Raw genomic sequence first — 16,739 nt, 5'->3', positions numbered from 1 at the left:
TGACTGACTGGGTGTGTGAGTAACTCCGTGGATGAGTGGCAGTGTGTGAGTGTCTGTATACACTGAGTGTATCTAAGGTTATATTAGAGTCTGAAGAGGTTTATCGTATTAGCACAAGAATGATGTCAAATGAGATGTCATCAGTGATGTCATCAGTGATGTCATTTGAGATGTCATCAGTGATGTCATCAGTGATGTCACTGACCATGTCATGAATGATGTAATATGTGACATGATCAGCAGTGGATTGCGGGTGCGCGATATATAGTTAGTGCAACTAACTATATATGGAATTTCAATGGTTTTGTGTGAGTAAAATAAGGTTTTTTAAATGCTAATTCCTAACTATATATGGTCTATAACCTATGGTTTTTTCAGTGAATTTTCAAGGTTTTGTAAATGCTAATTCCTAACTATATATGGTCTATAACCTATGGTTTTTTCAGTGAATTTCAATGGTTTTTTAATAGCAAATATCATAAGCTGTCGAATGTCAAGTACGTGGTAAGTGAAAACATTTTCGTGTTTATGCACACTGATCTGCTTTGAATGGTGCCCCCCCCCCTCATTTCTATTAGGAGTACTCTCTCTTTGCAGATAGTGAAAGGTAGTTAACGCAGGCCTTTGCCCCCGTTGTAATCCGTCGTGCCTGCTTCTCTCTCCATTTGATTGATTGTTATCCAAGTATTTACTGTTTTAGAATTAGTTCTCTTTGGTTCATTCTCTATTTACAAACAAACACAGAGTCGCAATACTCTGTTTAGTCTTTGCAGATAACGAAAAATCGTGTAAAAAAAAAGAAAAGGAATCGAGCAAAATCAGTAGGCCACTAATGGGATCTCTTTTTGACCTCGCTAAAATAGAAACATTAGGAACAACCCCTCATGACAAATACAAAACTAGTGAGATGAACTGAACTCCACACAATGATGGCTGCAAAACAGCTCGGCTCCGCCACCCACCCCGCCCAAAATAACGATAAAGAACGGCTGCCATGATTGGTTGCGGAATGACCACGACGGAGCTACGAAATGGTGCTGCTCTCATGCTAACCCCAGCTTCAGTCTGAAACATCCAGAAACACTGTAGACTACCAATTCGATCAGTTCCGGTAGCGCCCCAATGTAACCCGGTAGAGAAGAACTAGCCCTCCCCTCTTTGACTGATGGTTCTTGTTGCCTGTCCCTTCTGTTGTCATTTAACAGAACTATTTAGCCTGCTGAAAGGGGTTGTGTTCCGACCGCTGGTTGGTGGAGACATTTTGACTATATTCTGTACCTGCGTTGTCGCGTAATGCGTCATATGACGCGCCGCGTTAGAGCATCCGGAAGTCATCCGGGGCGCGCAGCGCGTAACGTAAGCATAACAAGTCATGTGACTTGTTAATAAAACTTTTCATTGGTTCATTTTACTTTTCTTATTGTAATGATGAAAGGCTTGGTCATATGACCTAAAAATTACGCTTTTCATTACTTCCGAACATTATTTTTTCTTAAATATATGTTATAATGTTCCAGGCTAATGTACTTTCCCGGAAATTTTACAACTGTCCTGCAAGTAAAATATATTCTTTTTTCGAGAAAAAGAGCGTTTCTTCGTCCCATGACGGAGCCGTTGAGCAAAAGAGGGTCGACCTGCTGTCTTAGTCGCCGATACGCCTCAATATGAGATTCTTATCGATCACTTTATGTTGCAGGAATAGAAAACACAACAGCCCTTGACCATTTATCTTTACTGCGTTCCTTCGTATTATACCTTTTACCCTTCATGTAATTGGTCTGCTTTATTTCACTTGCCTTTTAATGATTCTAAAACAGTCACTATTATTAAAAACTTTACCAATGTATATACTACTACCATGTTTTCTTTTAAAAACCTTTATTGTGAAAATTTCATTATACAAATACGAGCCTATAACCACGTGGGCCTGCCACAGAGCAAACTGTAATCGTATATGATGAATAGACATTTACACTGTAGAGGAACGTAACGGGCGGGCCATTAGGTTGCAAGAACTAAGGTGTCTAACAGTTACGGAATCGGTGGACGTACATTTTATAATTAAAATACGACAGGGCCAGTTACAATAAAATTATCTACATATACATTTGCGGGCAAGTACCATGGGTGACGTTAATTCGAACTTTCAACAGTACAGTAATCAATAACACATCAGAACTTAATATCAATAGGGATGTCGAAATATTCAATCAATTCTCGTCCCCGCCCGCCATGTGCTTCAAAACTGCATACGTATCTCGTGATTTCAAGGTTCTGCAACCAGTACACAACAAGGAGTTACGAGTCCCATTTATTCCGGCGCCATTTTGGGCGAGGACGGGCAGGTCCAGGATATAGTCAAAATGTCTCTACCAACCATCGACTATGATGATGTTCATATGCTGTATTTATTAGAGTAACACTCATCTGTCCACATGAAATTAATTTGCCACAATCTAAACATGTCATTTTAATCTTTCCAAAGTTCTTCTAAATATTTGGGACCGTTTCCCTTGCCTCTGAAGCTCTCAGTGCCACTTCTTTGATGAATGTACTAGCAGGTCAGGGGTTCTCCTCCAAATCTCTCTTTTATGCAGCACTATAATTAATTGGTGCCACCTCTCCATATGACGATGCATGGTATAGTTACCACAACTATATTTTTTTTCGGTTCCTCTGGAGAGTTCATCGTGGCAGATGAAGCGTGTAACGTACCGGGCATTTACCTTTTTTTGCATGTACAGGAAAGGAAAAAAAAATCGAGCGTCCGAGTTCTAAGGTGTCCCAGGGCCATTTTAGTGGACCAGGCCCAAATCCAAAGAACAGGCCGCCATTTTGAGAGTCCTCTTGCAGCCGCCTGTCGCTGTAGCATCAAGAGCAGCCGAAACTCAGCTGAATGGCAACTGAAACGGTAAAGGGGCGCCCCACTACAGCAGACGAGCCTCCACCTAGGAAGGCCCATTCACGCCGGCTCCCCCCCCCTTAGGGCACCCCACGCCGTTATTCGGAGCAGTATTGTAGGATGGCCACACCAGTGCGGCAACTTGCTAGACATCACCTCGGTGGTAACCGAATCTCAACGCCTTGTGGTGTCTTCTATTCAAAAAACATTGTTATGCTGCCTTCGACCTATTCGCCGCAAGTGCGCACACAACTCAACTGCATAGCTTGCTAGACACCACCTCGGTGCCATCCGGATCTTGGAATGTCAGCACCTTTTGGTGTCTTCTCTTCAGAAAATATTGTTGCGCTGCCTTTGGCCCCATTGGCACATCAGTCCGCTACTGACGCCATCTCACAGGCTAATGGGGCGCCCCACGCCGACTTTCAGCATTGTAGAATGACCACACCAGTACAGCAACTTGCTAGACATCACCTCGGTGCCATCCGGATCTCGGCGCCCCACTGCAGATGAAGTGCCTCTCAACTATGAAACCACCACGGTGACATCCGGATCTTGGCGCGTTGTGCTGCCTTCGGCCTATTCGCACATCGGTCCGCTACTGACGCCATCTCACAGGCTAATGGGGCGACCCACGCCGAGTTTCAGCATTGTAGGATGACCACACCAGTACAGCAACTTGCTAGACATCACCTCGGTGCCATCCGAATCTTGGCATCTCAATGCCTAGTGGTATCTTCCATACAAAAAATATTGTTACGCTGCCTTTGGCCCCATTCGCACATCAGTCCGCAACTTAGACATCACCTCGGTGCCATCCGGATCTTGGCATCTCAGCGCCTTGTGGTGTCAGTCAGAAAATATTGTTGCGCTGCCTTTGGCCCCATTCGCACATCGGTCCGCTACTGACGCCATCTCACAGGCCAACGGGGTGCCCCACGCCGACTTTCAACATTGTAGGATGGCCACAGAAGTGCGATAACTTACTAGACACCACCTCGGTGCCATCCGGATCTTGGCGCGTTGTGCTGCCTTCGGCCTATTCGCACATCGGTCCGCTACTGACGCAAACTCACAGGCCAACGGGGCGCCCCACGCCGACTTTCAGCATTGTAGGATGGCCACACCAGTGCACCTTACTAGACACCACCTCGGTGCCATCCGGATCTTGGCGCGTTGTGCTGCCTTCGGCCTATTCGCACATCGGTCCGCTACTGACGCCATCTCACAGGCCAACGGGGCGCCCCACGCCGACTTTCAGCATTGTTGGATGGCCACACCAGTGCGGCAACTTACTAGACACCTCCTCGGTGCCATCCGGATCTTGGCGCGTTGTGCTGCCTTCGGCCTATTCGCACATCGGTCCGCTACTGACGCAAACTCACAGGCCAACGGGGCGCCCCACGCCGACTTTCAGCATTGTAGGATGGCCACACCAGTGCTGCAACTTGCTGGACACCACCTCGGTGCCATCTGGATCTTGGCGCGTTGTATTGCCTTCGGCCTATTCGCACATCGGTCCGCTACTGACGCCGCCTCACGTGCCAACGTATTTTCTCCGCATTTTATACCCTATGTCGCATAACAGGTCATGTGACTTGTTTATAAAACTTTTCATTGGTTCATTTTACTTTTGGTTTCCTAATGATGGAAGGCTTGATCATATGACCTAAAAACAACACTTTTCATTGGATGAAAACTTTTTTTTTTCCCAAACGATGAAAGCCCCACCTTGTTTCTGGATGTTTCAGACTAAACTGGCGTCAGCATGAGAGCACCACCATCTCGTAGCTCCGTCGTGGTCATTCCGCGAGCAATCATGGCAGCCGCTCCCCACCAGAAGCCTGCAGGAGTCTGGGCCCCCAAAACTTTTGATGAATTCTCAAGGCGGAGGGGACGCTTTCGAGAATGGGGTCCAAGACCTAGCAGACAAGCGTCCGATTTCCAAGGTGTCCCAGGGCCATTTCAGTGGACCAGGCCCAAAAAGGAAAGAGCCTGCCGCCATTTTGAGAGTCCTGTGACAGCCGCCTATCGCTGCACCGCAAGAGTGGGCGCAACTCAGCTGAATTGCGGCTTTTGACACAGTGGACCAAAAACGGACGGAATGGCAACTGAAACGGTAAAGGGGCGCCCCACTACAACAGATGACACTCCACCTGGAGAGGCCCGTTCACGCCGCCTCCCCCGGGGCGCCCCACGCCGTTATTCGGAGCAGCATTGTAGGATACCAAAACCAGTGCGGCAACTTACTGGACATCACCTTGGTGCCATCGTTCTGCTGCCTTGGAACTATTCGCACAACAGTTTGCTACTGATGACCCACCCCCCGCGACGCCCCACGCCGTTATTTGCTGGGTGGCAACTTACTAGACATCACTTTCGTGTCATCTAGATTTCGGCGCGTTCTGCTGCCTTGGAACTATTCGCACAACAGTTTGCTACTGATGACCCACCCCCCGCGACGCCCCACGCCGGAAATCTGGACGTTGTGCTGCGTTGGGACTATTCGCACAGCCGACCGCTACTTCGTTGTTTTTCCCTAAAAATGTTTATATGTTATTACTATTTTTGTTTTCTTGTATATATTTATAAATTATTAAAGTTTTATAATCTTACTACTTTGTCGGAGTGCTATATATTTTTAATGTGACACATAATTGTAAAAACTTTGATGTACAAAGAGTCATCCCTGGAATCTTCCGCTTCACGCTCGGTCCCCTCCCCAATCACAATACAGGATGGTTTTCAGATAATAGCAACGCTTCTGCTGTGACGGATCTCATCGAGTGTGGGCCTTGATCTACTATAACTCCTTTGAAGAGGGGTGATTCTTTACAGCTGTGGCCATAAACTACATCTGCAGGGCTAGCTGATAGCCTAGGACCGGCCTGGACAATCGGACACAGAGGAAAAGGAGTGTCAGAGGGTGCGGTAGTGAATAGGGCGAAAGGGAGGTGTCGGGCGGGCACAGGGTGTGATTCTCAGGGAAGAGCAGCGCAGATGGGGGGAGGTTTATTACCCATGCATAAGACAGAGAGCGGGAGTGACCACTGCCTGGGTGAGATGCTTGCGAGGGTGGGGAGCCATGCTAAGGATCGACAGCGTGCACAGAGTGGGTCTGGTCAAGGCATCTAAAATGGCTGCCGTGCACGACAAAAGTGTGGCATTTGAAAAAAGACAAGATGGCGCAGACAATGTTTTTCAACACTTCCTGATTTCCTTCGAATCGAACGTTAACAGACGTTGGGGCATATTACCAAAGTTAAGCGATATTTATCCCTAACGATGCATTGCAAAGATTTTTTTACCGTCAGAAATTATCGCAGATAAACCTTGCTATTATCAAGGTTTATCGCAAATACGATAAAAAACGACCGCAATGCATTAATATCGCTGAAAACTCAGCGATATTCATGCATTACCGAGCTAATGCTCTTAGCCATGTTATCCACCTCCCATTGGATAACATGGCTAAGAACTGCTCAGGGCAGCTGTTACTTTTTGGAGATATTCGCGCTTATCTCGAATATTTCCAAAAGTTGATAATAGGAAATAGCGATGTTAGCGACTGTTTCCAGTCGCTAACATCTTGGCATGCCCACTTTGCATGTCATTAGTGATAAATATCACTCACATGCAAAGTGGGGCCCAAGATGGTCGCTATCTCCTACTAGCCGTCGCTAACTGGTGTTAGCAACAGCTAGGTAATACAGATATAATTTTATCTCCGTGAAGCGGAGCGCTGTTACAGATATATATCTTGTTTTTGAACGTTAATTTCTCAAAATGCACTGAAGCACATATATTGAGACCTAGCAAAGGCACATCGGGCTACCAGTCCCTAATATCTTACCAAGTTTCGTGCAAATCCATTCAGCCGTTCGATTATTATTATTATTTTTTTTTTTTGCCCCGCGGGGCCCTTTTAAAACCTCCACATCAAACCTAGGGGGTCAGCGAGGATCTACTATGCCCCCTTATGGTCATTTGCCCCTTCGCTTTGGCCTCCTCTTGTCTCTCGATCCTACCGAGAGACAAGATGGCGGCCGCTACGTACTGTTTGGAATGTTTACAGACACCGGAGAGCCAATCAGCTTCGCTTCGCAAAGCTCCGTAACGCGAAAAGTACGCGAAGCGGTGCGCTGTTACAGATATATATCTTTTTTTGAACGTTAATTTCTCAAAATCCACTGAAGCACATATATTGAGACCTAGCAAAGGCACATCGGGCTACCAGTCCCTACAATTTTGCCAAGTTTCGTGCAAATCCATTCAGCCGTTCGATTATTATTATTATTTTTTTTTTTTGCCCCGCGGGGCCCTTTTAAAACCTCCACATCAAACCTAGGGGGTCAGCGAGGATCTACTATTCCCCCTTATGGTCATTTGCCCCTTCGCTTTGGCCTCCTCTTGTCTCTCGATCCTACCGAGAGACAAGATGGCGGCCGCTACGGACTGTTTGGAATGTTGACAGACACCGGAGAACCAATCAGCTTCGCTTCACAAAGCTCCGTTGCGCGAAAAGTACGCGTCCTGGAGCGCTGCCCGGTCCGCTGTTACAGATATATATCTTTTTTTAAACGTTAATTTCTCAAAATCCACTGTAGCACATATATTGAGACCTACAAAAGGCACATCGGGCTACCAGTCCCTACAATTTTGCCAAGTTTCTTGCAAATCCATTCAGCCGTTCGGGCTAAAAGTGAGGCCAACCGCCCTATGGAAAACTCAATGTTAAAAACACGTTTTGGGACCCCCCTTTTTTCTCGACCCCCCCTGGACGAACCCCCCCCCCAATTTTCAGGGGCTGCTCAGAAACAAAATGTGCCATTTTCCTGAAAATTTCAGCCAATTCCGTCCACAAACGCCAAAGTTATTAGACATAGAATTTTCAAAAAACCCATAGAGAAAAAATCCTAACTATATATACCTACTAGCGACCGCCAGTAGGTAATATATACATATATATATATATATATATATATATATATATATATATATATATATATATATATATATATACACATACATACATACATACATACATACATACATACATACATATATATATATATATATATATATATATATATATATATATATATATATATATATATATATATGTACCATTTGTGGGGACACTATCCTAAATCATGGGCAGACCTGCTGCCCTGCGGCTCATTGGGGGCCGATTTTATCTGCATCTCACTGATACCTTTCCGTCCCATTGGGATAAGAGGAGGACCAAGAACTATAACTCCCAGGAGACACTGGGACAGTTTGATCTTGAAGCCCATTGGAGGGTTACCAATTAAATAAAGTGTTCATGGCCAAAGCAATAATTGGAGTCAAGCCTATGAATAAGGGAAGTAACCGAAATGCATCAGGCAGAGCAGAGATGTGGATTCGGGGGGCTGGCCGCGCCCGAAGGAGATTTTAGCTCCCCGAGTACACCCTCATTGCTGGGCAATGTGTGGTTTCATATATATGTATATGTTACCTACTAGCAGTGGCCAGTGGGTAGTTATATTTAGGACCTAGTTTCCATGGGGAAAGCATTTTTTGACTTGCATATAACTTTGGCGTTGTTTGTCTAAACTTCATGAAATTTTCCCCAAAAAAGTGTCAAGGTAGGTTCTGTCTGTCATGGAAAGTTTGGGGGTGATCCGTGCAGTGAGGACCGAGAAATAGCTGTGAAAAATAAGGGTGCATTTTTTATGATAATTCCCATAGGAACGCGTTGTCGAACCTGCAGGCCGAACTGCTGGATGGAATTACACCAAATTTGGCAGAAAGTTACATGTTGTTACGCAGATTGTGCTTTTGTTTTTCAGTGCAAATCCATTCAGTAGTTTTTGAGAAAAGTAAGTAAAGAATTATAGTGATATCTCCGGCCGTGGATATTTCGCGGCGATTTCATGTTTACTTGCAAATGTGTGCGCCAACGGGAATGCTGTGATTAGCTGGGCTTAACCTGAACAGAAAGTTGCTGCTCCTATTTTATCGATCAAGAACGGTTACTGGGGCTGAAAATTTCTTTGAAAGCTAACATAAGGGATCAGGGTGGAGGTACTCTGAACCCATGTTTGACAAATGGGGGTAATTGTGACACAAGTTAGTTTTAATCATGCACAATATTGGTGATGACAACACACTGTCAGCATGGATCCCCTTTTACCGTTGCGGGGACATCGTGACTATTGCAACGTCTTCGCGAATATTGGTGGAAATATAAAACCAAAAGTATTTATATGTATATACACACCCTCGTTGGTCACAGTCTCAGACTCTCATACATTCTCCCATATGTACTCGGACACTCATACACCCACTCATATATCCACTCAGACACTAATGCACCCACTCACAGACTCACTCAGAGACCCATGTGTGTACTCACATAAGCATTCAGAGGGTAATACACCCTTTGACAGATGCACTCAGAGTCTCATGCACCCACTCACATAGTCAAAGACTTATACATCCACTCACAGTCCCACTCAGAGACTCATGCACTGACTCACAGACCCACTAAGAGACGTATGCTTCCTCTCACACACTCACTGATAGATGGACCCAGTCATAAACTTATGCACCCACTCATAGATCCAGTCACAGACTCATGTACCCATTCACATACTCACTCAGACACTCATACACCCATTTACATACCCTCTCAGACACTCACAAACCCACTCACATATCCACTCAGAGACATTGTGCATCCACTTATTGACTTACTGAAGGACTCATGCAGCCAGTCACAGACCCACTCGGAGACTTTTGCACTCACTCACATAACCCAGTGAATCATTAATACACTCTGTTATAGAGCTATTGAGAGACTGATAAATGGTTTTATAGAGTTATTTAGATATTGATTTATCTAGTGTGATGTTAGAATGAATTACATAGTTATGCATTTTGAATGTGGTGGCTATTAAAGTCTTGTTTTTGCTGTGCATTTTTGCAATGTATCCGCGATCGTCACGGGGACCAACGGCATTGCGACCTCCGGTATCACAGCGAACAAGGAAAGTGTATTTTTTTAGAAAGTCTTTTTATTAAACATACATAAGTGATAATGTACAGCATTACTTTAACAAATCTACGGCAATACATATGCATACCCCTTCACATCATAGTCTGCAATCTTATATTATGGCAATCCCAACCGATCTAGAGTAATTCCTTCTAGCATCCCATGACTGCTAACCCCCTCCCGTCTTGGTGACCTAACCTCCCTCCCTCTCTCACCTCCCTCAAGGATTCCTTTATGTCTCCCATTGATTTCACACTTTTTACCACTTTTTGAAACAGCCGTATCTCTCATATGTTGCCTTCTCAGCTGCACAACACCAGTCTATGTCTGTCTTCCATTGAGCTATCGTCGGGGTTGGGCAGCTCCCCATGTCCTGGCAATATTCCTTTTGGCCACCATTGCCGCCACCAACAGCCCAATTTTCTGATATTTTGGCCAAGTCTGATTCCCTGATACACACAATATGTGCCATCTGGCCTCCATAGAGAAAGTCTGTCCAATCACATCTGACATTACGCGCACTACCCTCCTCCCAAATTGTTGTACAGCAGGACATTCCCAAACTATGTGAAAGTAGTTACCCTTCTGCTCGCAGCTCCACAGACAGCGGTCCGTGGGAGTGCGCCCTAATTTGTGCAGGGGCGTTCTGGTGGAGTATGACCTATGGAGAATTCTTAACTGTACGACTCTGAATCTTGCCCTGATTGCTACTTCTCTAGGGCTCTGTATGGCCTCCACCCAGTCGTCTTCCTCTAGCAAATCAATGTCTGTCTCCCATGCCTCACGCAAAGTCCTTAGTAAGTCAGGGGAATTATTAATAATATTTTGTATATACAGGATAGTGCCTTCTCTGGGATTGGGTCCAGTATGAGTCGGTCCTCTAGTGGGTTGTATTCAGGGAGTTGTTCCCCTTCTCTGACATGTCTACGCTTTGCATGTCCCAATTGTAGATATCAATATCATTCTGTCTCAGCTAACTAGTATTCTTTTTGTAGATCTTTGAACGAGATTATCGCCTGACCCTTCCATACATCACTGAGGTGCACTATATCTAGTAATTTCCATTTGCTAAAACCCTGCAGGTTGCCCACCTCTCTCCATATTGCTGTCCCACCGCAGGGTTCTTTCGGTCAGTCTGTTGTCCCACCCTAGGAGTTTGTTAGCCCTTGTCCACATCTCCAGCACAGTCTTCGTGTGTGATGCATACTTTCTTTCCTTGCCCTCTGGTATAATGCTCCTGGGTATCATCTAGACCCCATCAACCAGTGATCTGCTCGATATGCAGGGTCATTCCATGTCCGCAAATATCCAATAATTGATCGTCATTAACTGCGACGCCCAACAGTATTTCTGGAGATCTGGTATGGCACAACCACCCTGGTACACTCCTCTCTGAAGTTTAGCTAACGTTCCTCCATCCCACAGTAATTTCCTTAGCTTGCTATCAGCTTCCCTGAAGACTTTTTCTGGTATTGGATATGGGGTGTTTTGAAGGATATACAATATTTGTGGCTGTGTCATCATCTTGAATAGGACTGCTCTCCCCATCCGGGAGATTGGCAGAGTCCTCAGGAAAGTGTATTTTTGATGTATTTTGTAGACAAATGAATACAAAGGGGAAAGTTTAATCAATGTCTTACTAAACAGCTAGACTCAAACTTTATGTAAAATATGTCTCTATATGTGTTTTACACATCCTCAAAGACAAGTGGTATTCGCGACTATCTACGTCATTGTGACCTCTGGTGTCACTGCAAACAAGGAAAATGCATTTTAGATATCGTTTTTTTCTGAAAGTGAATACAAAGGGTAAAGTTAAATTAATATCTTACTAAACAGCTAGAGTCAAACTTTATGTAAAACATGTTTATATATCTGTTTAACACTTTGTAAAAAACACACAGTATTCACGACTACCGATGTGATCACGACTTCTGGTCAGGAAAATGCATTTTTGATGTACCTTTTTTGACAAATGAATACAAAGGGGAAGTTAAATTAATATCTTACTGAACAGCTAGACTGATACTTTTTGTAAAATATATATATATGTGTGTGTTCTACATATTGTCAAAAACTTGCGCTTTTTGTTGTGTGTCCTCGGCGATTGCGACTTTGTCGCAAATACCCAAAAATCTTAAAATAAATTAATGTACTTATTAAATAAATAGAGGACAAATACAACACTAAGTGGTGCACCATGCCGATGTAATGTGCAATATAATATTGAAACATAAAAAAAATACAGGGACATTATATTAATGAAATGAAATTGAGAAAAGTTTAGAAATTCACTTAAAAAACCAAAGGTTACAGTGACGTTATAGTTAGGAATTAGCATTTTAAAAACTGTATAAATTCACTGAAAAAGCCAAAGGTTGCAGGGACGTTATAGTTAGGAAATAGAATTAAAAGAACCTTAGAAAATCACTGAAAAAAACAAAGGTTACAGGGACCTTATAGTTAGGCAGACATTTCACTCATACAAAACCAGAGAAATTTAGCTGTTATAGTTACCTGAGCTAACTATAACTCACGCCCCCACAATGCACTGCTTATGACTGCATATATAATATCACTAATGACGTGGTCAGTGACATCACTGATGACATCTCAAATGACATCGCTGTCAACAGACAGACAGCCCTTCAGTCCGACCACCGCATTATGATGCAGGCGGTCAGACCTTTCACAGATGGGGGACAGACCACCACCTGGACAGGATCTACTGATCCTGATGGGGCAGTGGTCAGAATCGTGATCCCGAATGGAGGCGGTGCTGAGGCAGACACCACTGTCGGGATTACGATGTCCCTTTCCGACAGCCTTTTCATGGTGATCCAACCACCATGAAAGGGCTGTAGGAAATAGACTTTGGGGACTCCAAACAGGGCCTCGTCCACTGGGGGCCACATGTAGTGCCCTCACACACATCCATTCACCGCGTGCCAGGCACCACATGATGCCTGGCAAACGGTGCATGGATGTGCAGGAAGTGCACTTTAACACTGCAGCTTGTTTTGCAGCCCTTTTCCTGGGCCACAGCACAAGCTGCAGTTTTAAAGTGCACTTTCCGACCGCGAGCACTGCGGTCCTATCCTAATTGGGCGGTCAGATCTCCAACTGCTTGTCGGGCGTTCTCCTGACTGCTGTGATAGCGGGCGGCGGTCCGAATTCCCGCTATCAAAATAAGGCCCATAGTGTGTCTAACCAGACACATTTAGAGCCCTAGTGGGATGACCTCCTTGCCACTTGCGCTCTCTATCAGAATCCTTATATCAGCTTGGGCCCTCTTGCCCTTGTGCAAGATGTTTTCACTCTGTAAACCTATGTATGTGCTTTACTGCCAGTTATTACGGCATGTGGTGTAGGTAGCGCCAACAAAGTGAAAAAAACTCAAAGATATATATATATATATATATATATATATATATATATATATATATATATATATATATATATATATATATGTTTATATATATATATATATATATATATATATATATATATATATATATATATATATATATATATATATATACATATATATGTTCCCACAAAGCCTCCAAGCTTTAAAGCAGCACTCCACAGGAAAATGTTCACAGAACCTTTATTTCAAAATGAGGCGATTGAACAGGCTGGTGATTAAAATCCCCGACGCGTTTCTGTGCACACCTGCACCTTAATCATGGGGTAGGCACACTGCAAAATCCGGGCTGGACTGTCACGAGTATTTCTCCCATCTGTTGCATGCTTTTCCCCAGTGAAATGCATGATGGGCGTGGCAGTCCCAATTCTTCCCCTCTGGTGGGTTCCGATGTTTGCAATTGATTTTCGTTCGCCTGTATCAAATACATTTTGTTCACAGCCCTCCAGTGGGCCCCAGTCTGTCTAATCACCTCCAAAATTGTCATGATTTCCTGCGCTGGAACAGGCTGTGAAGGTCACAGCCACACAGACTCTTCCCAGTGTTAATGGCGGTGCTTACTTCCACGGCTGGAGCAGCCGTGTATTAAATGTTCCCACAAAGCCTCCAAGCTTTAAAGCAGCACTCCACAGGAAAATGTTCACAGAACCTTTATTTCAAAATTAGGCGATTGAACAGGCTGGTGATTAATTTTCCTGTGGAGTGCTGCTTTAAAGCTTGGAGGCTTTGTGGGAACATATACATATATATATATATATATATATATATATATATATATATATATATATATATATATATATATATATATATGAAATTTGTCACAAGAAGACAATCTTTAATAAAAAACAATTCTTACAGCATCTGGAGCGTCTGAGTGAGTCCTTACTACAAGAAGAACTGTGTGTTTATGTCGAGGGCTGCTGGAGCACTGCTCAGACAGGAACACATGTTTTTAAAATGATATCATTTGGGTGTCGTGAATGTTCCCCCCTCCCCCAAATATATACTCTTTTCCCAATGATTGCTAGATTGGAGTTTCAAAAGTAAATATGACTCCCTCCTAATGTATGCACTTTGCCCAATGGTTGTTAGATTGGAGTTAGAATAGTAAATCTGACCCCGTGCCCATCTTCATGTTTGCACTTTCCCCAGTATTTGTTCCACTGGACGTACAATAACAAATTGGACCTCCCCCATGAAGGCACTTTCCCCAGTATTGCATAGTTTGGAGTTTGAATAGTAAATCCACGTCCACGAAATGTATGTTCTTTTCCTAACGTTTGTTATATTGATGTTAAAATTGTATATATGATCCCAAACCATGGTATATACTTTAGTAGAGCAGAGTAGCATTAGAATAGTATATATGACCTCCACAAATATATACATTTTTGCAAGTATTTTTTATATGGAAGCCAGAATAATACATTTTACCCCCTCTTTATAGTCTATTAGAATGGATTTAGAATTGTATTGAATTCTCTCTTCCCTTCCCCAAAATGTATATATTTTCCCTATAAGTTTGGTGTTCCTGCTGTGCTATCTTCATATCTGCTCATCTCCTCAGACCGCCTACCCTCATGCTGATTCTCAGAGACCATCTCAGAGTATGTTGTGACCGGCGAGCCACAGAAGCGACTGATTGTGCCTAGGCTTATCTGTCCACTGTGCCTACTTCTACTTTCGCCCCTACCCTCTGCGGATTTCAACTTCAACTACTTCTGGTACCGACCAGTGGTGTAACGAATCTTGAGGGGGCAACTCTGCAAAGCACATAGAGGGAGCCCCTTACGCTCCGGACCCAGTAAGGAGCTCTCAGTTGCACAAGAAATGTGCATGCGCGTGCGATTGCACAGTTTTCTCAAGGATTACCGATCCTACGAGGAAGAGGAGGGAAGCCCGGGGACACGGCATGTCAGGTAAGTGGTTTAAATTTAATAGTACATAATGTAGATTTAATTGATAATATAGGGGGGAAGCGGGTAGCGGAGTTCCACTGAGTTTTTTTGCAACTCCGTGGACCTCTCCCTAGCACCGCTACGCCCACTACGCCCGGGTTTAGTGTTGAGGCCAGTAGTGCAAGGGCTTGGAAAACCAGAACGCATCTAAGATCTTGGTCCAGTCCTGTTGTAAAGATTTGGCGATGGTGTTTTTATGGTGGTGTGCAATGTGTATGCTGAAGTTGACGAGGTTGTGATCAGACCAGGTGAACCGGTGTGGGCTTTTCTTCTGTGATGCTGCTGAATCGGTTGAAGATGGGGTCCAGTAGGTGTCCAGTAGCATGTATGGGGCCTTCCACTCACTGAGTGAGCCCGAGTTCGAACAGGTCCTTGAGAAGATTGGTCATGTTGAGATCATGAGGTCTTCCATGTAGTAGTTGAGGTTGCCAAAGGAGATGGTGCTGGAGTGGAGGATGGGGGGGCGATGAAGTCAACAATAGTGCAAGTGAAGTTGGTAGGAGGTGTTGGAGAGTTTGAAGAACCGGGTTTTAGAACCCAGCGGCGCCAGGGACACGCCCAAAGTCTTCGGGTTCTCCTGTCTTGGCAAACAGAGACACGGAATACTTCTAGGTGGCGTCAGAGATCAAATTTATTAGCTGCAGCTAGTAACAGTAATCTCAGCAATACAACACGGTGTACAACTCAAGAAACTGTTCAATTTTCATAGAGCAAGACATCGCTTTTTATACACCATATTCTCATTATAAATGTACACCCACTGCGCAAAATTCTGACCAATAGGACACATTTTCTAACTGAGTATCACATTAATAAAAACCCAATTTACAGTAACCCAACCCAAAAATTAATTATTAGGACTGTCCCAAATTCAATTTTTGCAAGCCGGACAAACCTGTAATTGAAAGCACTACCCAAGTAATGAAAAGTCGTAAGGAAAGAAACAATTCAGATGCTGATAAGGATGAGATATATGCAAGGAAACTAAAAGTTAACGATATCCTGAACATTGATTGGCAATTTTAGACAAGAATCAAACTTAAGGGAAATTGGTTTTGCGAGGTCAGTTTCAGGTGAATAGGTCAGTTTCTCTGCAATTCACTCACAAGTCAGAAAAGGGCCTGTTAATGCATACATGAACAATGAGGTCCATGCAACTTTGTTCGTTCGGTTACCTCCACGGCCTACGTGAGGGTAACACAAAAATGGCGTCACGAACAACTCAAACAAAATGGAGTCTGGTTCAAAATCACGGAACCTCAGTCCCTCCTTTTGCCATTACGTAGGCAATAACCTAAACTCACGTCAATCTGAATCCAGGTCTATATCTATTCTCATCAGGTCGTCAAGGTGTCGCTGTAACATCATCTTATTATCCTTCACTTCTCTCGGGACTGGTCTTCTCACACA

The sequence above is a fragment of the Lissotriton helveticus genome, chromosome 2_1 (genome assembly GCF_964261635.1).
Source record: "Lissotriton helveticus chromosome 2_1, aLisHel1.1, whole genome shotgun sequence".
Taxonomy (NCBI): domain Eukaryota; kingdom Metazoa; phylum Chordata; class Amphibia; order Caudata; family Salamandridae; genus Lissotriton; species Lissotriton helveticus.
Note: the sequence above shows the minus strand (reverse complement) of the source record.